Source organism: Lithobates pipiens, unplaced genomic scaffold, assembly GCF_037356315.1.
Source record: "Lithobates pipiens isolate NorthernLeopardFrog02 unplaced genomic scaffold, aLitPip1_a1.2 Scaffold_22, whole genome shotgun sequence".
NCBI lineage: Eukaryota > Metazoa > Chordata > Amphibia > Anura > Ranidae > Lithobates > Lithobates pipiens.
The window spans coordinates 314,676,762-314,699,907 of NW_027507784.1; positions in this window are offsets into that span (position 1 = coordinate 314,676,762).

Consider the following 23,146-nt stretch of genomic DNA (forward strand, 5'->3'; position numbering starts at 1 on the left):
ACGTGGAAAGAAGAATCGCACACACAGCCGAAGCCCGGGGGCCAATGCAGAGAAAATCGTCCAAATAGTGAATGATCGATTCGAGGCCAGAGACATCCCTCACCACCCATTCCAAGAACGAGCTAAACTGTTCGAACACCGAACACGAAACGGAGCAGCCCATGGGCAAACACTTGTCCACGTAAAACTGCTCCCTCCAATGACAACCCAAAAGTGGGAAACTGTCCGGGTGCACCGGAAGCAACCGGAACGCCGACTCGATGTCCGCCTTCGCCATAAGCGCCCCCGGCCGTACTTCCGCACCCACCGGACCGCCGCGTCAAATGACGTATAAGACACCGTGCAGAACTCCGGATCAATGAAGTCATTGACCGAACCCCCCTTTGGGAAGGACAAGTGGTGAATGAGCCGGAACTTGTTCGGCTCCTTCTTGGGGACAACCCCCAGTGGAGACACCACAAGACACCCCCAAGGTTTTTTCTCAAAAGGACCCCCCATGCGACCCAGCGCAACCTCCTTACCCAACTTGTCATCCACTACCGACGGATGCAGTAGGGCCGACTTGAGGTTCCGTGCCAACGGCGGCACCACCTGCAGGTCACAAGGAATCCGAAAACCCACTCGGAAACCCTCCGCCAGCAGTCGCGCCGCCTCCCCGTCCGGATACATATTTAGGAAAGGAAGCATCCTTTCCACCTTCACCGGCGTCCTCCCTCTTGTTAGAAGCGTCTCCGGCACGCTTTCCCCTCTTAAAGCACCGAGACAACGCGTGGGCCCCCCCGCAACCAGAACATTCGTGCTTGAATCTGCACGCACCCCCGAACTTGCACGCACCCTCGTTGAACTGCCAGCAAACTCCCCACTTCTTTCTGGCCGACAGTCCTGAGGAGGTTGCACCCCCGGCCCCCACCTGAAAAAACTAAGGCGGGGCCCGGGCCGAGGACATCAGCCGCATCCAGAGGCTGATGTCCTTGTGATCCCACCGCAGTTCCTGACGCACCACCTTTCGCTGCCGGAACTGTTCATCATACCGCAGCCACGCAACACCCCCGTACACCCTGTGGGCCTCTCCGATGGCGTCCATATAGCAAAACAACGCCGAGCAGTGCTCGGGGTTCTTTTCACCAATGACGCTCGCCAATATCGCGAATGCCTGCAACCAATTTGCAAACGTCCGCGGTATCAACCGGTAACGCCTCTTTTCCTCATCATCCTTCTTGGTGTCATTAGGCTTGACCCGACCCAAATTGAACTTCTCTAACGGGAGCAGCGAGAATATCTCCACGTACTCACCTTTTGTAATCTTCTCCCGGACCTCCGGCTTCAGGTGCGCTCCAAGCGGGCCCTCGAAGCAGACGTACACCTCGCACCGTGCCGCATCCCCAAGTCTGACCATGTCCGACCGACCCGTCGCCACCTCCGCGACCTTGTCACCACTGGCCACCCCACTCGCTGCCGGCCCCTCCACCCCGGGTACCGCGGGTTCAACCACCGCCGCAGGCACGGCCGCGGCCGCCCCCGGAACCGCGCCCGACCCCCACGGTGCCGCCAGAGCAGGCGTGCCCTGAGCCCCCCCAAACCTCTCCACCAATGCCCGCAGACCGTCCAGAAGCCCCTGCAGCTGCGGTGCGGGCGCCGGCAAAGCCAAGCCAGGCCCCGCCCCCGCTGCTCCCCCCCCACCGGAGACCCAGTTGGCACCCCTTGAACCACCCCCAGCAACCCCTGCAAAGCATCAGTCAAAACATTATGCATGGACTTACCGGGCCGACCAGGAACAGCTCCCACAGCCGCACTGCCGCTCTCCACCGCCGGATCCGCCACCTCGTCTTCCGTGGACAGCTCTCCTTCCGACCGCTCTGCCACGTCCGCCTCTGCTTGCGAATGGAGCCCCCTGGGCGATCTCCCCCCAGAGGCCGCATCACTCCGGCGGCTGGAAAGTTGTGTCTCCACAGGGTGCGCACTCCCTGACCGGCGGTGAGAACCGGACCTGGGGTGCCCCCCCGTACCGCCCTGCGCCTCCACGTGTCCCCCGCGGAGCCCCGCTTGGCCATCCGCAGGTCTGCGTCCCTTCCCCCCTGTCAGCAGCTTCCTCGCGACACTCCTCCCGCCGTCTTCTGCCCCTTGCACCTCTTCCACCCGAACTCCGCTCGTGCTGGGGCCCCCCCCGAGCTCCCCCACGCGACTGGTTGCCGGGCTGCGAGACGGGGAACCAGCGCAAATACTGCCTGTGGCCCCGCTCCCCGGGGCGGGCCGGTGGCGTGTCGACCGCCCTGAGCCCCGACACTCCTGTTGTCTCTTCTTAGCCGGGGGGACCGAGCCGTCCCTCCCCGGGCTCCGCCGGTCACGAGGTGGCCGAGGGGCGGGGCCTGGCGAAAATCGCGCCGGCGGCCGAGACCGCCGGGCCCGCTGTACAGTCCTTCCGCCGCCCCCCGCCTCAGCACCATCCCCCAGCAACTCCTGCACCTGCCTGGTCAACCATTCCGGCCCCCTCACCGCTGCCTGCGCCCTCAGTTTCGCCAGCGCCGCCTCGATCGCCGCCATTTTGCCTGTGGAGGAGCAGTGATAAAAGCTGCCTCCTCCTGTGAACTCCCCACGTGCACTGGCCCCGTATAAACTCCGCCCCCTTTTTATATGGCTCCGCCCCCTCGCTTCTCTCAGCTACTTCCAACTTCCCTTCCTTCTATTGGCTCCCAGGCACCAGGTCATGCCCGCCCCTCATTACCCCTCCCCTTGGGGGTCGGCTCATTCCGTGGCTCCCTTGTAGTATTTTCAACAAAGCAGCACATGAAAATACATGTTAGTGCATTACCACACGTTGCACTGAGCTGCAACACAAGTGAGTTGAGATGGTGTGGCTATTAGTTTATACTACTTATTATATGAAATCATTGCATCCTTTAGAAGTGATTATATACATGAATATTTTTGCTTACTTTTAAAATGTAACTCATAAGGAGAGATTTACTAAAACTGGAGCACACAGAATCTGATGCAGCTGTGCATAGCAACAAATCAGCTTCCAGGTTTTATTGTCAAAGCTTAATTGAACAAGCTGAAGTTAGAAGTGGATTGGCTACCATGCATAGTTCCACCAGATTCCTCCTGTTTTAGTAAATCTCTTCTATAGTATAGACATGTACGGAGCTGTATTAAAAAGGAAGCGCAGGACATACATGACAGGGTGCAAGGAAATTACTGGGTTAAAGAAAAAAGCAGCGTGGGGGTGGTGTAGGATGCAGGCGTACTTACCCCATTGGTGGATAGTCACAAGGGGGGAGGAGTGTGGGTCCTTCGTCCATGTGCCAGGGTGGGGCAAGTCAGCAGTTGGGGGTCAGCAAGCGAGGAGAGACGTTGTGTCCTGCGAGCAGATAGAGAGAGGTTAGTTAGGATGAGCGGGTTGCAAGAGCTTTGGGCGCAGCTTAGGGAAGCAGCGGAGGTTCATGGTACGGAGTGGCTTCAGGGCCAGATTGCTGCCACGCTGCAGGGGGTAGGACAGGGTCCTTCCACAGCCGGGCCTGTCCAGTTGCGTGCTCGGAGGTCTAGACCCCCGGAGCGCCTGAGCCCAGACAATACCCCCAGGACTCGACGCCGTTATGGGAGCCCCAGCTGGGACCCTTCAGCCCCCCCCGCCGAGCGGACACTCCGGCCAGCCAGCGGGGGGCCTGGAAGGAATCCCCGTCCACGGCAAAGTCCAAGGGGGGGGGGGGTTCGGGGGGCCGGTGGGCCCCCACCCCCTCCTGCCACCTCCGTGGCTCAGATTCATTCGGCTGCTGCCTCCGGCGATGTTCCGGTCGGGGGGGCAGTCCGCCGTGGGAGAAACAGACGAGCGGGCCCTGGTGCGGGTGTTGAGGCAGCTGGGGGCTTACCTTGTGGAGTCGCCATCTTGGCTGCAGGCAGTGTGCAGGATCGCGCCAGTGCCTCGCGTCGGACGGGAGGCCCCACCTCCAGGCTCAGTGTGGGTCCTGGGAGGGCTGGCCGTGGGAATGCCTGTGCGGTGGACGGAAGTGCGGCGCGGCTTGATGACGTCACCGTTTCGGCGCCACTTTTAAATCCTGGACAGAGCAATATGAGGAATTCCAGCTTTTCTCCTATGCCCAGCGCTGCAGTGCCCAGGGGAAGAGGAGGACCTGAAGGACCTGAAGGACTTCGGCAGTCTCATCTGTCGGTGGACCGGGCTGGCAGCTGGAAAAAGGGATGACGCCGGTGAGTCTGGTAAGGATGCTTCCTTTTCTAAGTAGGTATCCGGACAGGGCGGCAGCGCAGTTTTTGGAGGTCGGCTTTAGGGAGGGGTTTAGGATTCCGAGTATGGTGCGGGAAGTGCCACCGATCTCGGATAACTTGAGGTCGGCCCGTCTCCATCAGGAGGTGGTGTCGGCCAAATTGGCCAAGGAAGTGGCATTGGGGCGGATGGCGGGCCCGTTCGTGGATCCGCCGCTGCCAGGTTTGGTTGTTTCCCCGTTGGGTGTTGTTCCAAAAAAGGAACCGGGCCAGTACAGGATGATTCATCATCTGTCCTACCCTAAGGGCGGCTCGGTTAATGATGGTATTGACCCGCAGGCATGTGCGGTTACCTATACATCATTTGATGCGGCAGTAGCGTGGGTTAGAAGATATGGTAGGGGATCTCTTATGGCGAAAACCGATGTGGAATCGGCTTTTCGGTTGTTGCCGGTACACCCCAAAGGCATGTGTTTGATGGGTTGTTGCTGGCAGGGGGAGTACTTCGTGGACAGGTGTCTCCCGATGGGGTGTTCCATTTCTTGTGCATATTTTGAACAGTTCAGCTCATTTTTTGAATGGGCAGTTAGGGAGGTTGCGGGGGTGAGTTCTATTATCCACTATTTGGATGATTTTTTATGCATAGGCCCCCCGGATTCTCGTTGTTGCGGCATTTTGCTCGGGACGGTTCAACATTTAGCGAACAGATTTGGGATCCCCCTGGCGGCGGATAAGACCGAAGGCCCAAAATCGGACTTGGTTTTCCTGGGCATCACGATTGATTCGATGGCCATGGAGTGTAGATTGCCGGAGGACAAACTAGTGGCATTGCGGCAGGAGGTGTGTGTGGCCAGCGGCAAGCGCAAGCTTCACTTGAAGGAAGTGCAGTCCTTGCTTGGAAAATTGAATTTTGCTTGCAGGATTATCCCTATGGGGCGTATTTTCTGTAGACGATTGGCGGCTGCCACTGCGGGGGTGCGCATGCCGAATCATTTTGTGAGGTTGACGAGGGAGTTACAGGATGACTTGAAGATTTGGGATTCCTTTCTGGCGGAATTCAATGGGCGGGCCATTTGGCAGGTTGGGACGGTCGGCAATGCTGATCTGGTCCTGTTCATGGACGCGGCCGGTTCGGGTGGATATGGCGCTTACTGTCAGGGTAAATGGAGCGCGGGTCCGTGGCCGGAGAGTTGGAGGGAAGTGGGTTTTCTCAAAAACTTAGTCTTGCTGGAGTTGTTCCCCATCGTTTTGGCTGTGGAGTTGTGGGGGGAGGTCTTTGAGAACAGGAAGGTGCGATTCAATTGTGACAACATGGGGGTGGTTATGGCCATTAATAACATCTCGGCCTTTTCCCCCCCCGGTAATAAGGTTGTTGCGACACTTGGTGCTTTGCTGTTTGCGCATAAATGCGTTTATATATGCTGTGCATATCCCTGGGGTCGACAATGGCTTAGCGGATGCTTTGTCTCGTTTCCAGTGGGACACGTTTCGCAAATTGGCACCGGAGGCACTTCAGGAAGGGGAACTGTGCCCGCGGGAGCTGTGGATGGTTGCATTGGAGTCGCCGCAGGATTGATCAGACAGTCTCTCAGCGCAGGAACGTGGAAGGCTTATCAGAAAGTTTGGCAGGAATGGTTGGTCCTGGTGAATGAGGTAGGAGGTATGGGGGGCCCGGAGGGGATGGAGATGCTGGTGTTGATCTTTGTATGTGCTAATCATGCAAGGGGAGTGTCCGGGGCAGCCATCGGACAGAAGATGGCTGCGTTGGCCTTCTGGTTTCAGGTAGGGTGGATGTCACAAAGGCATTTTTGGTCCGCAGGGCTCTGCGGGGTTACAGAAGGGGCTCCCACACACGCGACTCCAGGCGCCCTGTTTCTTTTGCGGTGCTGGGGTCAGTTCTGTCAGTGTTGGGGGAGGTGTGTTCCACGGGTTACGAGGTAGTGCTGTTTTAAGGCGGCGTTTGTGCTGGCGTTCTTTGGGGCTTTTCGGATTGGGGAGCTAGTCTCGCCTTCCAGGAGGGTGGCTGGTGGACTGCGGTGGAGTGATGTCCAATGCTCGGGAGGCAAGGTGAGGATCTGGATTAGGAAGTCGAAGTCGAAGATGGATCAGGAAGGTAGGGGGGCCTGGGTGGAGTTGTTTCCAGGGGTGGGGGAGCAGCTTTGTCCAGTTATGGCTCTGCAGAGGTTTCTGGCACTCCGCCCACCGGGGGAGGGAGCGTTGCTGGTACATCAGGATGGATCTTGCCTGTCCCGGTTCCAATTTTCTGCGGTTTTTCGGAAGTGTCTGGAGGCGGCTGGTCTTCCTTCGGGTGAGTATGCTTCCCACTCGTTTAGGATAGGGGCGGCTACTGAGGCAGCTAGATGGGGACTTCCGTCGGAAGTCATTCAGAGGATTGGTCGTGGGAATCGGCTAGGTACCGGTTATATGTTAGGCCACAACTGTTGTGCTGATTTGTTTTGTTGAATTTGTATGTTACTGATGTTGATGGGTTTGAATGTTTTTTCCTTTCTTTTCAGATCCCCCAAGATGTCTCGTTTGGATAATGGGACATTCTTTTGTTTTTTGGGGGGCCAGGAGGGCGGATGTCAGGCCTGAAGGTAGACAACTCAGGGTGACCAGGGAGGAAGGCACGGTCAGGTGGATTGGGATCCCGGGGATGATGTGGCATAGGGTGGTCCCCGAGGTACATCGCTTTGCTGCTTTGGATAGGTCCCCGGATATTTTGTTGCTCCATGTTGGGGGCAATGATCTGGGGATCCGACCTATGCGACAAGTGATCAAGGATATCCAGTGGGATTTCTTGAGGCTCCGTACCGCTTTCCCGGACATGACGGTGGTGTGGTCAGATATAGTGGCCCGCATGTCGTGGAGAGGGGCTCGATCCTGGGAAAAACTGAACAAAACCAGGATTAAGGTCAACAAGGAGGTGGGAAGGTTTGTGGCCCGGAATGGAGGGGTGGTCGTTCGTCATTGGGAGCTGGAGGTGGACACCTGGAGGTATTTGAGGGGCGACGGGGTTCATTTGAATCCTGTGGGCATTGATCTGTGGGCCTTAGGGCTGGAAGATGGAGTACACCGGGCTTTTTTGGCGTGGCGGCGGTCACAAGTGTAAGGTTTCACACTTGTTCCGCGGTGGCGTTGGGTCCTTGGCGACTGCTATATATATATATATATATATGAAAATATATATATAGAAATGCATGGGTCATTTGAAAAAGGTTGGGACCCATGCCAGAGATGGAGTCATTGTGTTTGGGCTGGTGTCAGTCCAGATTAATGGCTAACATATGTTGGGGGTCTGTGGTCAGTTAGTGAGTCCTCGAGGCAAGTTTGGCGGCTGGGGACAGATGCTGACGAAGAGGGGATCACAGGCTCAAATAATAAGGGGGTCGTCAGGGACCAGCCAAAAAAGCACTTAGGGTCTTTTGGGTAACTGGAAGTTGTTTACAAGTTTTTGTATTATTAAAATATTTAAAATAAAGTTTAGTTTTTTATTGTTATTTAAATAAAGGCCGTTGAGGCCATTTTCATCCAAGCAGGTGTCCGGTTATTTATTTTAAGGTTAACAGTTAAAGTTTACATGTATTGTTGGGGAAGTAAGTTATCTGGCTACCCTAGTCATGACATTTTATGTGCATCCTCTGGTTGTCCTCTTTCTACAGTGTACAGTTATTAGTGTCCACCTATTTCTAGGTTCTGCCTTTGACTTGCCCACTATCTAGTGGCTATTTAATACTATGCAGGTAGTCCTCCACTTAGGCTGATGAAGAGGCGTGACACCTCGAAATGTGTTCCTTCCTTGCATGCCGAATGGTCTGACGTCAGGCGGAGGCTGCTCTTCACATCAAAGCTGAACTTCTGGGGTGTCTGTTCTCTATACAAGCCTACAATGGTGATGGCATTCCTGTGTCACCTCCCTGACCAGGGCACAGTGTTAGCCAATGGATGTCACTGGTCCCTTCCTGTTTGTGGCAACTAAAGGGTAGATTTAGATGTGCATCTTTCCTCTGAAGCGTGATTCACATTTGGATTACACTTCAGAGGCTACTGACAGGGGGTGAAGAAGCAATGTGACACTTCCTCACCGCCTGTTTTAACCTAATTTTTGTTGAGAAACATACCAAAATCATGTGTAGGCAGGTGCCGTCTGATGTCTCCACTACAGGTGGCACTCAACTGCAGCGGCAGTGCAGAGGGAGACAAACTCACTAGGGCAGAAATCTGATTGGATGCTGGTCGCCCATGTGACTTTGGTGCTCATCTTGAATGTGGCAGAGTCTATTTAAGACATTGATTTGGCTACTGTCTGTCAAGGACAATATTAGCGGAAGGGAAACGTTCCAATCGAATAGGAAAACCTTAGGGCTCCAGACTCTCCTTGGACACCTTACCGTTTGGGCTCTGAATGGCCAAGCCGCATTCCACCCCTCCAGACAGACGCTTTCAGTTCAGCTGCAACCTGCTCCTCCACACACTGTTGGTATCTGTGAGTGTTCCCGATTGGGTCTTCTCCCATCGGGTTTGTTGTGAACTGTTTTTACTTTAATACAAGTTTGATTATTTGCCCCAGTATTCATACTTTTTCCTGGTTAATGTCTTAAAAAAACAAAAACAATAGCAAGCCATGTAGACCAACTTCTATCGCTTTAACTATAGTGGAGAAATGGGAGATCAAAACTACAATACCTTGAAGACTGTTCATAAGTCAACATTTTTGTGTGTATCAAACTTCTGCCCCTCTCTTGTGCTCTGTGCTTGCTTCTGTTGGCCATAGCTCCCAACTGTCCCTGATTTCGAGGGTCTGTCCCTAATTTGGAGCAGTGTCCCTCTGTCCCTCATTACTCCTTATTTGTCCCTCATTTTGGTCTGATCTACAGTATATAGATGTATATAAAATGTACTTTTTATCTATTAAAAAGTGTTTCCCAGTGCTAAACCTTTCATCTAATTTCTAAACTGCTGCATATATAAATTCCAAAAGCCAATTTAAAGGAATATTAGTGGTAAAAAGCACTTGTAGGTTTAACCAATCTTGTTTTTTTTGTACAATTCTCCTTTAAAGGGGCGTGGCCGAGGGGTGTGTCCTATGTCTACATGCTTTTGCCTCATTCCCATTTCAAAAAGTTGGGAGGAATGCTGTTGGCCCCCACATCATGATTGGGCATGGGGCCAACAGGAGGAACCGCAGCATTCAGCATGAGAACAAGGCACCTCATGCACTCATAAACTTTGCTGATGTAGAGGATTTATTGGCAATGGCCTGGGCTTTTTTTCAGCCAGGGAACGCAGTTCCAGCACTTCCAGCACTGAATGTATGTACTGGCAAGAGGGTGCTGGAGGGTTTATTGATGCTGGCTGCTGGGGTATCTATTATCTCTGGTGGGGATCTGTTTTTGTGTGGGGGGGTCTATTGTTGCTGGGTAAGTCTACTGTTGCTGGTGGGGGGGGTCTTATCTTGCTGGGGGGGGGGGGGGTCAATTGTTGCTGGGTGGGATCTACTGTTGTGGAAGAGGTCTATTGTTGCGGGGGTGGTACTTTGCTGTAGGGGGTCCATTGTGGCTGGGGGAAAGTATTTTGTTTCTGTGGGGGGTCTATTGTTGCTGGGAGGGGGGTCCTTTGTTTCTGGGGTGGAGTCTATTGTTGCTCATTGCAAGGGATCTGTTTTACTATCTTTCTTGTTTTCATTAACACATTTCACAGAGTAACTACTGAGTAGCACAAAATACTTGGTTCTGTATTTTCTGATTGGTGCTGTACTAGGAGGTGGGTAGGGTGGTGGAACCAAGGGATGGTGCTCAGAGACAGGTAGGGGGGCAGAGACGAAGGGCGTCTTGGAAGGGGGTAGTTCCTGCACCTATTCCCTGAGAAAAAAAGCCCTGGCAATGGCACAAAGCAAACCTAGCAATGCAAGCAGTGGGACAGATAAGTGTTCATTGTCTTTTTTTTTCTTTACAGGGTGACCTTTGTTTCATTTAAAAGAGTTACTTTAAACATACCTCCCAACATTTTGAGATGGGAATAAGGGACACCTACTAGCAAATGTATGTAGGCATAGGACACACCCCCCTGCCACACCCCCTTAAAGGAGAATTAACCAAAAAAGGTAAATTAAATCCACAAGGGTTTTTTTTTTTTTTTTTACCACAACTATTCCTTTATATTGGCTTTTAAAATTTACAAATGCAACAATTTAGAAATTGGATGAAAGTTTTAGCACTGGAAAACACTTATTGATAGATTAAAAAGTGCATTTTATATACAATTATATAGATCAGACCAAAATGAGAGACAAATGAGGAGGAAAGAGGGACATTGCTCTAAATCAGGGACAATCCCTTAAAATCAGGGACAGTTGGGAGCTATGATTTAAAGAATACACTTTTATTACAGAAACCTACAAAGCACACAGAATGTGCCGAGACTCAGTGACATTTCATCCATTTCATATTACTTTTCAGCATCAACACATGTGGAGAAATTGCATGTAATCATTAAAACATTTATTACTTAGCAATTAAAAGGGAAAAAAAACTCATCAGTCATAATGTGACATTTATTTTTTTTTTTTATGTAAAGTGATAATATGTATAGTAAAACTGTATAAATGGTATAAAAGAAGCATAAGAAAGTCTGGATATTTTACTCCAGGACCCTCTGACGTTAAAGGGCTTTTTGGAGCGGGAAGGTTAATGCATTTTAGAAGTTACATTTCATTCTGACCAGTGAGCCAATTTAGTTCGGTCACCGAGACCTTGCTGGATGCCCCATTTCTGCTCTAATATATCCCTTCTCAGACATTCCTAGCAAAGGATGGAAAACTCTTAATTTGTAGAAGTCTTGTTGTTGACGTTGCTACTCATTCTGTCATTTCATAGATTACTAACTGTGCAGATTTTGAAAAATGAAATATGTTTTGGGATATTTGGTACTAAGGTATTAATTTAACCACTTCAGCCCCGGAAGATTTTCCCCCTTAATGACCAGGCCATTTTTTGCGATACTGCACTGCGTCGCTTTAATTGACAATTGCGCGGTCGTGTGATGCTGTACCACAATAAAAAAATGAACATCTTTTTTTCCCACAAATAGAGCTTTCTTTTGGTGGTATTTGATTACCTCTTCGGCTATGTATATATATATATATATATATATATATATATATATATATATATATTGTGAGGGGTTAGCTCGGCAGCGGGTGTGTGTGACCCCCTGGATGGGTTCACAACACAAAATCAGGCACAGCAGACAGCGTTGTAAGTGAAAAAAACAAAAGGTGCGGTTTATTCATGCTACATGCAGTAAAAAATATAACAGCCAAAACAAAAGAAAAACATGAAAATAAATCCTGGTCAGCTTGACCTCTAATTACACACTTAGATTCCCTGTCTAACAACTGAGTGCAGCCTTGTGCTGCACCAGTCCCTGTCTCTGTTGTAGACGTTTGCCACACAGGCATTAACTCACCGCACAGAACAGATATCACACTCCCCAGTCTATACACACAAAACTGGTTCCAGCATGGAGCATCTCCCTAAGCATGCTGGGGTTTTTTGTAGAGGTCTTAATGAGCCCACTTACTTCAGCTGGGCTCATTAACTCTTCCCCTCTAATTGTAAAAGTCTGCATAAAGCCTGAATCTAGGGCAAACATATTTCCCATCCTGGATACAACCAGGTGACTTTACCTGCGTGCTGCCAAATACCCCCCCCCCCCCCCCTCTTGTTTCAACCTTGGGGTTGTAACACAAGCATTCAGACACGCATGTATCCGAGACAAAGCATCCACATTCCCCATTTTAACACCAGGGCGATGCTTAACTGTAAAGTTAAATTCTTGTAGGGCCAGGAACCACCTATTTACCCTTCTATTGGTCTCCTTGTTCTGAGCCATCCACTTTAAAGGAGCGTGATCAGTCACCAGGTCAAAGTGCCTACCTAGCAGATAGTACCGAAGGGAATCTAGAGCCCACTTCACTGCTAAACATTCCTTCTCAATCGTGGCGTAATTTACCTCATGGGACTTCAACTTCCTGCTGAGGTAAATGACTGGGTGCTCTTCCCCGTTCCAGACCTGGGATAACACTGCTCCTAACCCAACGTCTGATGCATCAGTTTGTACAACAAAGTCCTTAGAGAAGTCTGGTGAGTACAACACTGGCTGGCTACATGAGGCTGTTTTTAAGGACTGAAATGCTTCTTCAGCCTCTGGGGACCATTTAACCATAACAGACTCTTTCCCTTTTGTCAACCCAGCTTCCCGGATAGAGTCTAGGACTGCTTGTACTTTTGGCAAATGTGAGACCCAGTCTGTGCTATGGATAATCACATCATCCAGGTAAGCTGCAGCATATTTCTGATGGGGCCTCAGAATCTTATCCATTTTCCGCTGGAATGTTGCCGGTGCATTCTGTAACCCAAACGGCATTCTCTTATATTGGAATGCCCCATCTGGGGTTACAAACGCAGTTTTCTCCTTGGCCGACTCGGCCAGGGGAATTTGCCAATACCCTTTGGTGAGATCAAGAGTTGTCATATATCGGGCTGTTCCCAGCCGGTCAATCAACTCATCTATACGCGGCAAGGGGTAGGTGTCAAATTTTGTAACTTTATTTAATTGTCGAAAATCGTTACAAAACCGCCAGCTCCCATCAGGTTTGGGCACTAGTACGATAGGACTGGACCAGTCACTCTGGGACTCCTCTATCACACCCAATTCCAGCATCCTTTGAACCTCCCCACGTATTGCCTCCCATCGGGCCTCTGGTATTCTATAAGGTTTTAGTTTTACCCTTTCTCCTGGCGGGGTGATAATGTCATGCTCTACGCCAGATGTTTGTCCCGGAAGCTCAGAGAAAATCTCTTTGTTACGAAGTACAAACTCTTTAACCTCCTGTTGTTGGGGTTTCGATAAGGTGTCTGCTATTCCAACCTCAGGTACTAAGCAATCAGGCTGTACTTGTGACAAAGTCTCTGCGACTAGGGATTCCCTATCCCTCCAGGCTTTCAGCAGATTGACGTGATAGATCTGCTCCGGCTTTCGCCTTCCTGGCTGTCTAACCCTGTAGTTCACCTCACTAATTTTTTCAACTACTTCATATGGACCTTGCCATTTGGCCAGAAATTTGCTTTCAACCGTAGGGACTAGCACCAAGACCCTATCCCCCGGGGAAAAAGTATGTGTCTTGGCCCCACGGTTGTACACTCTCTGCTGTGCTAACTGCGCTTGGGTTAGATGTTCCTTTACAATTGGCATTACCTGTGCAATTCTATCTTGCATCAGGGCGACATGCTCAATCACACTCCTGTGAGGAGAACTCTCATTTTCCCAAGTTTCCTTGGCGATATGCAGCAGCCCTCTTGGGTGTCTCCCATAGAGCAACTCGAAGGGTGAGAAACCCATAGAGCAGGGGTGTCCAAACTTTTTTCAAAGAGGGCCGGATTTGATGAAGTGAACATGCGCGAGGGCCGACCATTTTGCCTGACATTCTTTGAATCGTTAAAATTCGGTCTAAGTGTGTTCGTTCGAGCTCTAATACACTGCCCAACAAGAATTCTCTTGCCTTTGTGGCTGTGTGTGGGAAGAAATGAGCTTGGGCGTATTTGTACATACTGTATTAATTGGCGTATAACACACACCTTCACTTTAAGAGGGAAGTTTCAGGAAAAAAAAATGTTTAAATAAAGAACTGTGAAGCAAAATAATGGTCAGTGCCCACCAATGCAGCCTAATCAGTGCAAATCTGCAGACCCACCTTTGCCAGGAACACACCCACCACAGCCAGGAATGCCCCCACCATAGCCAGGAATGCCCCCACCATAGCCAGGAATGCCCCCCCCATAGCCAGGAATGCCCCCACCATAGCCAGGAATGCCCCCACCATAGCCAGGAATTCCCCCACCATAGCCAGGAATTCCCCCACCATTGCCAGGGACACAGCACCATTGCCAGGGACACAGCACCATTGCCAGGGACACAGCACCATTGCCAGGGACACAGCACCATTGCCTGGGACACAGCACCATTGCCAGGAATGCCTCCCCAAATGCCTCACCATTGCCAGGAATGCCTCCCCAAATGCCTCACCATTGCCAGGAATGCCTCCCCAAATGCCTCACCATTGCCAGGAATGCAGCACCATTGCCAGGAATGACTCACCATTGCCAGGAACGCAGCACCATTGCCAGGGACGCAGCACCATTGCCAGGGACGCAGCACCATTGCCAGGAATGCCTCCCCAAATGCCTCACCATTGCCAGGAATGACTCACCATTGCCAGGGATGCAGCACCATTGCCAGGGACGCAGCACCATTGCCAGGGACGCAGCACCATTGCCTGGGACGCAGCACCATTGCCTGGGACGCAGCACCATTGCCAGGAATGCCTCCCCAAATGCCTCACCATTACCAGGAATGCCTCCCCAAATGCCTCACCATTGCCAGGAATGCAGCACCATTGCCAGGAATGCAGCACCATTGCCAGGAATGCAGCACCATTGCCAGGAATGCAGCACCATTGCCAGGAATGACTCACCATTGCCAGGAATGACTCACCATTGCCAGGAACGCAGCACCATTGCCAGGAACGCAGCACCATTGCCAGGAACACAGCACCATTGCCAGGAATGCACTGACGAGCGCCAAAGGAGAATCTCCTGTTTACACGGCGGCTTCTTTAATAGAAAGTCCCGCTTCCTTTGATGGACAGAAAAGTCGTCCAATGGCAGTGCAGGAGAAGGACTTCCTATTACAGAGGCCGCCCATAAACAGGAAATTCTCCTGTGTACGGCGCTCGGTCCTGTCCTCCCTGTACCTTCCGAAGCATATATATCAGGGGTAATGAATTAAAATTAAAGGAGGTCCGGTCGCCAAAATTTTCTTTGGGCCGAGGTCCGAATCTCAAGTCTGTGCTACGACTCAGAAATATTGTAGTAACTGTATATCTATCAAAAACATGAGAAATGTACAATTTCCTTAGCATTTCAACAATATTTATTGTCAAGTTACATCTGGTGATCCCAGATCAAGTTAAATCTGGTGTCCCCATCACAGTGCCCCTATACATCAGGTGTCCCCATCACAGTGCCCCTTTACATCAGGTGTCCCCATCGCAGTGCTTCTTTAAATCAGGTGTCCCCATCAGTGCCCCTTTACATCAGGTGTCCCCATCACAGTGCCCCTTTAAATCAGGTGTCCCCATCACAGTGCCTCTTTACATCAGGTGTCCCCATCACAGTGCTTCTTTAAATCAGGTGTCCCCATCACAGTGCCCCTTTACATCAGGTGTCCCCATCACAGTGCCCCTTTACATCAGGTGTCCCCATCACAGTGCCCCTTTACATCAGGTGTCCCCATCACAGTGTCCCTTTAAATCAGGTGTCCCCATCACAGTGCCCCTTTAAATCAGGTGTCCCCATCACAGTGCCCCTTTACATCAGGTGTCCCCATCACAGTGCCCCTTTAAATCAGGTGTCCCCATCACAGTGCCCCTTTAAATCAGGTGTCCGCATCACAGTACCCCTTTAAATCAGGTGTCCCCATCACAGTGCCCCTTTAAATCAGGTGTCCCCATCACAGTGCCCCTTTACATCAGGTGTCCCCATCACAGTGCCCCTTTAAATCAGGTGTCCCCATCACAGTGCCCCTTTAAATCAGGTGTCCCCATCACAGTGTCCCTTTAAATCAGGTGTCCCCATCACAATGCCCCTTTAAATCTGGTGTCCCCATCACAGTGCCCCTTTACATCAGGTGTCCCCATCACAGTGCCCCTTTACATCAGGTGTCCCCATCGCAGTGCTTCTTTAAATCAGGTGTCCCCATCAGTGCCCCTTTACATCAGGTGTCCCCATCACAGTGCTTCTTTAAATCAGGTGTCCCCATCACAGTGCCCCTTTAAATCAGGTGTCCCCATCACAGTGCCTCTTTACATCAGGTGTCCCCATCACAGTGCTTCTTTAAATCAGGTGTCCCCATCCCAGTGCCCCTTTACATCAGGTGTCCCCATCACAGTGCCCCTTTACATCAGGTGTCCCCATCACAGTGCCCCTTTACATCAGGTGTCCCCATCACAGTGTCCCTTTAAATCAGGTGTCCCCATCACAGTGCCCCTTTAAATCAGGTGTCCCCATCACAGTGCCCCTTTACATCAGGTGTCCCCATCACAGTGCCCCTTTAAATCAAGTGTCCCCATCACAGTGCCCCTTTAAATCAGGTGTCCCCATCACAGTGCCCCTTTAAATCAGGTGTCCCCATCACAGTGCCCCTTTAAATCAGGTGCCCCATCACAGTGCCCCTTTAAATCAGGTGTGCCCATCACAGTGCCCCTTTACATCAGGTGTCCCCATCACAGTGCCCCTTTACATCAGGTGTCCCCATCACAGTGCCCCTTTACATCAGGTGTCCCCATCACAGTGCCCCTTTAAATCAGGTGTCCCCATCACAGTGCCCCTTTAAATCTGGTGTCCCCATCACAGTGCCCCTTTACATCAGGTGTCCCCATCACAGTGCCCCTTTACATCAGGTGTCCCCATCACAGTGCCCCTTTACATCAGGTGTCCCCATCACAGTGCCCCTTTACATCAGGTGTCCCCATCACAGTGCCCCTTTACATCAGGTGTCCCCATCACAGTGCCCCTTTACATCAGGTGTCCCCATCACAGTGCCCCTTTAAATCAGGTGTCCCCATCACAGTGCCCCTTTAAATCAGGTGTCCCCATCACAGTGGCCCTTTAAATCAAGTGTCCCCATCACAGTGCCCCTTTAAATCAGGTGTCACCATCACAGTGCCCCTTTACATCAGGTGTCCCCATCACAGTGCCCCTTTACATCAGGTGTCCCCATCACAGTGCCCCTTTAAATCAGGTGTCCCCATCACAGTGCCCCTTTAAATCTGGTGTCCCCATCACAGTGCCCCTTTACATCAGGTGTCCCCATCACAGTGCCCCTTTACATCAGGTGTCCCCATCACAGTGCCCCTTTAAATCAGGTGTCCCCATCACAGTGCCCCTTTAAATCAGGTGTCCCCATCACAGTGCCCCTTTACATCAGGTGTCCCCATCACAGTGCCCCTTTAAATCAGGTGTCCCCATCACAGTGCCCCTTTAAATCAGGTGTCCCCATCACAGTGCCCCTTTAAATCAGGTGTCCCCATCACAGTGCCCCTTTAAATCAGGTGTCCCCATCACAGTGCCCCTTTACATCAGGTGTCCCCATCACAGTGCCCCTTTAAATCAGGTGTCCCCATCACAGTGCCCCTTTAAATCAGGTGTCCCCATCACAGTGCCCCTTTAAATCAGGTGTCCCCATCACAGTGCCCCTTTAAATCTGGTGTCCCCATCACAGTGCCCCTTTACATCAGGTGTCCCCATCACAGTGCCCCTTTACATCAGGTGTCCCCATCGCAGTGCTTCTTTAAATCAGGTGTCCCCATCAGTGCCCCTTTACATCAGGTGTCCCCATCACAGTGCTTCTTTAAATCAGGTGTCCCCATCACAGTGCCCCTTTAAATCAGGTGTCCCCATCACAGTGCCTCTTTACATCAGGTGTCCCCATCACAGTGCTTCTTTAAATCAGGTGTCCCCATCCCAGTGCCCCTTTACATCAGGTGTCCCCATCACAGTGCCCCTTTACATCAGGTGTCCCCATCACAGTGTCCCTTTAAATCAGGTGTCCCCATCACAGTGCCCCTTTAAATCAGGTGTCCCCATCACAGTGCCCCTTTACATCAGGTGTCCCCATCACAGTGCCCCTTTAAATCAAGTGTCCCCATCACAGTGCCCCTTTAAATCAGGTGTCCCCATCACAGTGCCCCTTTAAATCAGGTGTCCCCATCACAGTGCCCCTTTAAATCAGGTGTCCCCATCACAGTGCCCCTTTAAATCAGGTGTCCCCATCACAGTGCCCCTTTACATCAGGTGTCCCCATCACAGTGCCCCTTTACATCAGGTGTCCCCATCACAGTGCCCCTATCACAGTGCCCCTTTAAATCAGGTGTCCCCATCACAGTGCCCCTTTAAATCTGGTGTCCCCATCACAGTGCCCCTTTACATCAGGTGTCCCCATCACAGTGCCCCTTTACGTCAGGTGTCCCCATCACAGTGCCCCTTTACATCAGGTGTCCCCATCACAGTGCCCCTTTACATCAGGTGTCCCCATCACAGTGCCCCTTTACATCAGGTGTCCCCATCACAGTGCCCCTTTACATCAGGTGTCCCCATCACAGTGCCCCTTTACATCAGGTGTCCCCATCACAGTGCCCCTTTAAATCAGGTGTCCCCATCACAGTGCCCCTTTAAATCAGGTGTCCCCATCACAGTGCCCCTTTAAATCAGGTGTCCCCATCACAGTGCCCCTTTACATCAGGTGTCCCCATCACAGTGTCCCTTTAAATCAGGTGTCCCCATCACAGTGCCCCTTTAAATCAGGTGTCCCCATCACAGTGCCCCTTTACATCAGGTGTCCCCATCACAGTGCCCCTTTAAATCAAGTGTCCCCATCACAGTGCCCCTTTAAATCAGGTGTCCCCATCACAGTGCCCCTTTAAATCAGGTGTCCCCATCACAGTGCCCCTTTAAATCAGGTGTCCCCATCACAGTGCCCCTTTAAATCAGGTGTCCCCATCACAGTGCCCCTTTACATCAGGTGTCCCCATCACAGTGCCCCTTTACATCAGGTGTCCCCATCACAGTGCCCCTATCACAGTGCCCCTTTAAATCAGGTGTCCCCATCACAGTGCCCCTTTAAATCTGGTGTCCCCATCACAGTGCCCCTTTACATCAGGTGTCCCCATCACAGTGCCCCTTTACATCAGGTGTCCCCATCACAGTGCCCCTTTACATCAGGTGTCCCCATCACAGTGCCCCTTTACATCAGGTGTCCCCATCACAGTGCCCCTTTACATCAGGTGTCCCCATCACAGTGCCCCTTTACATCAGGTGTCCCCATCACAGTGCCCCTTTACATCAGGTGTCCCCATCACAGTGCCCCTTTAAATCAGGTGTCCCCATCACAGTGCCCCTTTAAATCAGGTGTCCCCATCACAGTGCCCCTTTAAATCAGGTGTCCCCATCACAGTGCCCCTTTACATCAGGTGTCCCCATCACAGTGCCCCTTTACATCAGGTGTCCCCATCACAGTGCCCCTTTACATCAGGTGTCCCCATCACAGTGCCCCTTTAAATCAGGTGTCCCCATCACAGTGCCCCTTTAAATCTGGTGTCCCCATCACAGTGCCCCTTTACATCAGGTGTCCCCATCACAGTGCCCCTTTACATCAGGTGTCCCCATCACAGTGCCCCTTTACATCAGGTGTCCCCATCACAGTGCCCCTTTACATCAGGTGTCCCCATCACAGTGCCCCTTTACATCAGGTGTCCCCATCACAGTGCCCCTTAACATAAAATGTGCACATCAGGATTTCCCTTAACATAAAATAAGTGTCATTCTGATGGGCACATTTTATATTAAGGGGCACTCTGATGGACACAACAAAACATGCCCCTTAACTTAAAATTTGCCCATCAAAGTGCCCCTTTTAATATAAAATGTACCTATCAGTGTTGCTCTTAAAATAAAATCTGCCCATCAGCGTGCCCCTTAACATGAAATAAGGGTCACACTGATGGGCACCTATTATGTTAGGAGGCATTCTGATGGACAATTTTTATTTTAAGGGGCATGCTGATGAGTATATTTTTAATGTGCACATCGATGGGCATATTTTGTAGGGCACATTTTGTTGTACCCATCAGCGTGCCCCTTAACAAAATATGCCCATCGATGTGCACATTAAAAATATACCCATCAGCGTGCCCCGTCAAAAAAAATTTGTCCATCGGATTACCCCTTAACATAAAAGGTGCCCATCAGCGTGACCCTTATTTTATGTTAAGGGGCACGTTGATGGGAAAATTTTATGTTAAAGGACACTCTGATGGGCACATTTTATTTTAAGGGACACGCTGATGGGTATATTTTTAATGTGCACATCGATGGGCATATTTTGTTAAGGGGCACCTTAACAAAACATGCCCATCAGTGTGCACATAAAAAATATATCCACCAGCGTGCCCCTTAAAATAAAATGTGCCCATCAGAGTGTCCTTTAACATAAAATTTTCCCATCAGCATGCCCTTTACAAAAAAAAGCCCCTTAAAATATGCCCAACAGTGTGCACAACACTGATCACTAATAGATAACTAATGTGCCCACATACCTTAACTGCAGGAGTGTGGGCACAACTGAAGCTGCCTCGCGATGAGATCCAGGACCCGGGAACCGCGGGCGGCAGGGGGGCGGGGCGTGCACGTGACGTCACACCCCTACTGCCCGTGTCTCTTCAGCTCCGAGAGACGCGGCCAGGAGCAGGGGGCGGGCGCATGCGCGCAGCGTCACTGGTTGCTGGGGAAACCCGCGGTCCCAGCAAACCAGTGATTGCTGTCGCTTGCTACACTGGCGGCATGGCGGTCCGGGCAGAAGCGCTGCTCGGACCGCGGGCCGCCATTTAGTGATGGCTGATATATATCTTTTGTGGCCCCGGCGCTGGGAGATCGTCGGGGGCCACAAAAGATATGTATGTCCAAATAACCAGGCGGGCCGTTCAAAACCGGGCCGCGGGCCGCAATTGGCCCGCGGGCCGGACTTTGGACATGCCTGCCGTAGAGGATTGGGGTACCTCCCTAATGGCAAACGTCAGATAGGGTATTAGACAGTCCCAATTCTTTCCATCTCTATTCACCACCTTCTTTAACATTTGTTTTAGGGTTTTGTTGAATCTTTCAACCAACCCATCTGTTTGGGGGTGATACACAGATGTACGCAATTGCGTCACTTTGTACAACTTGCATAGTTCTTTCATAACCCGGGACATAAAGGGTGTACCTTGGTCCGTAAGCAGTTCCTTACAAATACCCACGCGGCTAAAAACAAGAGATAGCTCTTTGGCTATGGTTTTGGCCGAGGTATTTCGGAGAGGAAATGCTTCCGGATAACGGGTGGCATAGTCCAATATAACCAAAATGTACTGATGCCCCCTGGCGGACTTCATTATCGGACCTACCAAATCCATTGCGATCCTTTCAAAGGGGACCTCAATGATAGGAAGAGGTACCAGCGGGTTACGGAAATGTGGCATAGGTGCCGACTTCTGACACACAGGGCAGGAGGAACAATAATTTTCTATTTCCTTCATGACCCCAGGCCAATAGAATCTCTGCAATATCCTCTCTCTGGTTTTCTCTGTCCCCAGATGACCTCCCAGAATGTGCCCATGGGCCAATTCTAACACCAACTTCCTGTAAGGTTTGGGCACCACAAGTTGGTCAATGGTTTCTTCTGCCCTTTGAGCCACTCGATACAGCAGGTCCCTTTCCATAGTGAAGTACGGGTAAGTGCAAGTCTTATCTGGGTCTTATCTGGGTTCACTAACTCGCCATCTATTTTCACCACATTTTCCCGTGCCTTTATTAGGGTGGGGTCTTTTAACTGTTCTGTGGCAAAATTTTCCCTGTGAACCTCAAGATCCGAAAACTCCACAGACGGCATGTTTTCATCTGAGGATGTTGGCTTTCTCGAGTTTCCCCCACCAATACCGACAAGGGAAATTCAGGAGAGTCCTCACCACTCCCAGAGGAATTCTGGTCATCTTCCTGGTCTATAGGGGCACCAGTGGGGGGCTCAGGACAATCCCAGAGTTCCCAGAACTTTGGAAAATCCCTTCCCACAATAGCATCATGTGGTAAGTGAGACACTAACCCCACCTGATGAGAGAGGTTACCTTTGGGGGTCTCAAAAAACACCGAAGTTACAGGATACTCTCGGGTGTCCCCATGCACACAAATAACAGCCACCCTGTTCTTCCCAGAGACCTCTGTAGTAACTAATTCAGCTTTTATCAATGTTACCAGGCTACCTGAATCCAGCAACACATCAACATGTCTACCATTAATACACATTTTACATAAATGTTTCTCAGGTCCCCGAATGGCAGTGCATGCAACTGTCGCAAACAGCGACTGACGTCTCTCCCTTATAAAGTCACATTGCATAGGCTCATCCACAACTGGGCAATTGGCTGCAATATGTCCCTTTTGCCGGCAGCGGTAGCAAATAATTTTTTTCGCTGCCTCTTGCAGCATGGGCTTCCTGGGCTGCTCCCGCCAGACCTTAGGTAGAACTCCCACCCTCTCACTCTCTCCACCCTCACCCCTTGGAGTCATCTTACCCGCCACTGGGGATGATCTGGTCTTAGGGGGGAAAGTCCGTGAGTCCCTGGAAGAGGTGGTCAGGTTCTCTGTAGCCAAGTACCTCTCAACCAGATCCACAAGTTTATCTGCATTTTCTGGGTCTCCATGGCTTACCTATTTTTGGATGGCAGTAGGAAGAGCTCTCAGGAAACGATCCATGACAACACGTTCCACAATGTTTGGTGCGGTCAAAGTCTCTGGCTGCAGCCACTTCCTGCTCAGGTGAATGAGATCATACATTTGAGACCTGGGAGGTTTTCCAACCTGAAAAGTCCAATTATGCACACGCTGAGCCCGGACGGCCAGGGTGACACCCAGCCGTGCCAATATTTCTGTTTTTAGCACCACATAGTCTTTTGCTTGGTCAGGCTCTAGATCATAATAAGCTTTTTCTGCGATTCCCCAGTTAACAGAGGGGCCACCAGTCCAGCCCATTGCTCCTTAGGCCACTTTTCCCTTTCAGCAGTCCTTTCAAATGTGGTCAAAAACACATCCGGATCATCCTCTCCAGTCATTTTTGTCAGTAAACGGCTCACACCAAAGGATGCGGTATTATTGTAACCACTTGCTTCATTGGTCTGCGGACGTTGCTGTATTAATGTCTCTATTTTCTGTTGAAAATTCTGCTCTTGCTTCTGCAACAGGTCTATGAAGCGGGCTTCAGATTGCTGCTGGGCTTGTTGCTG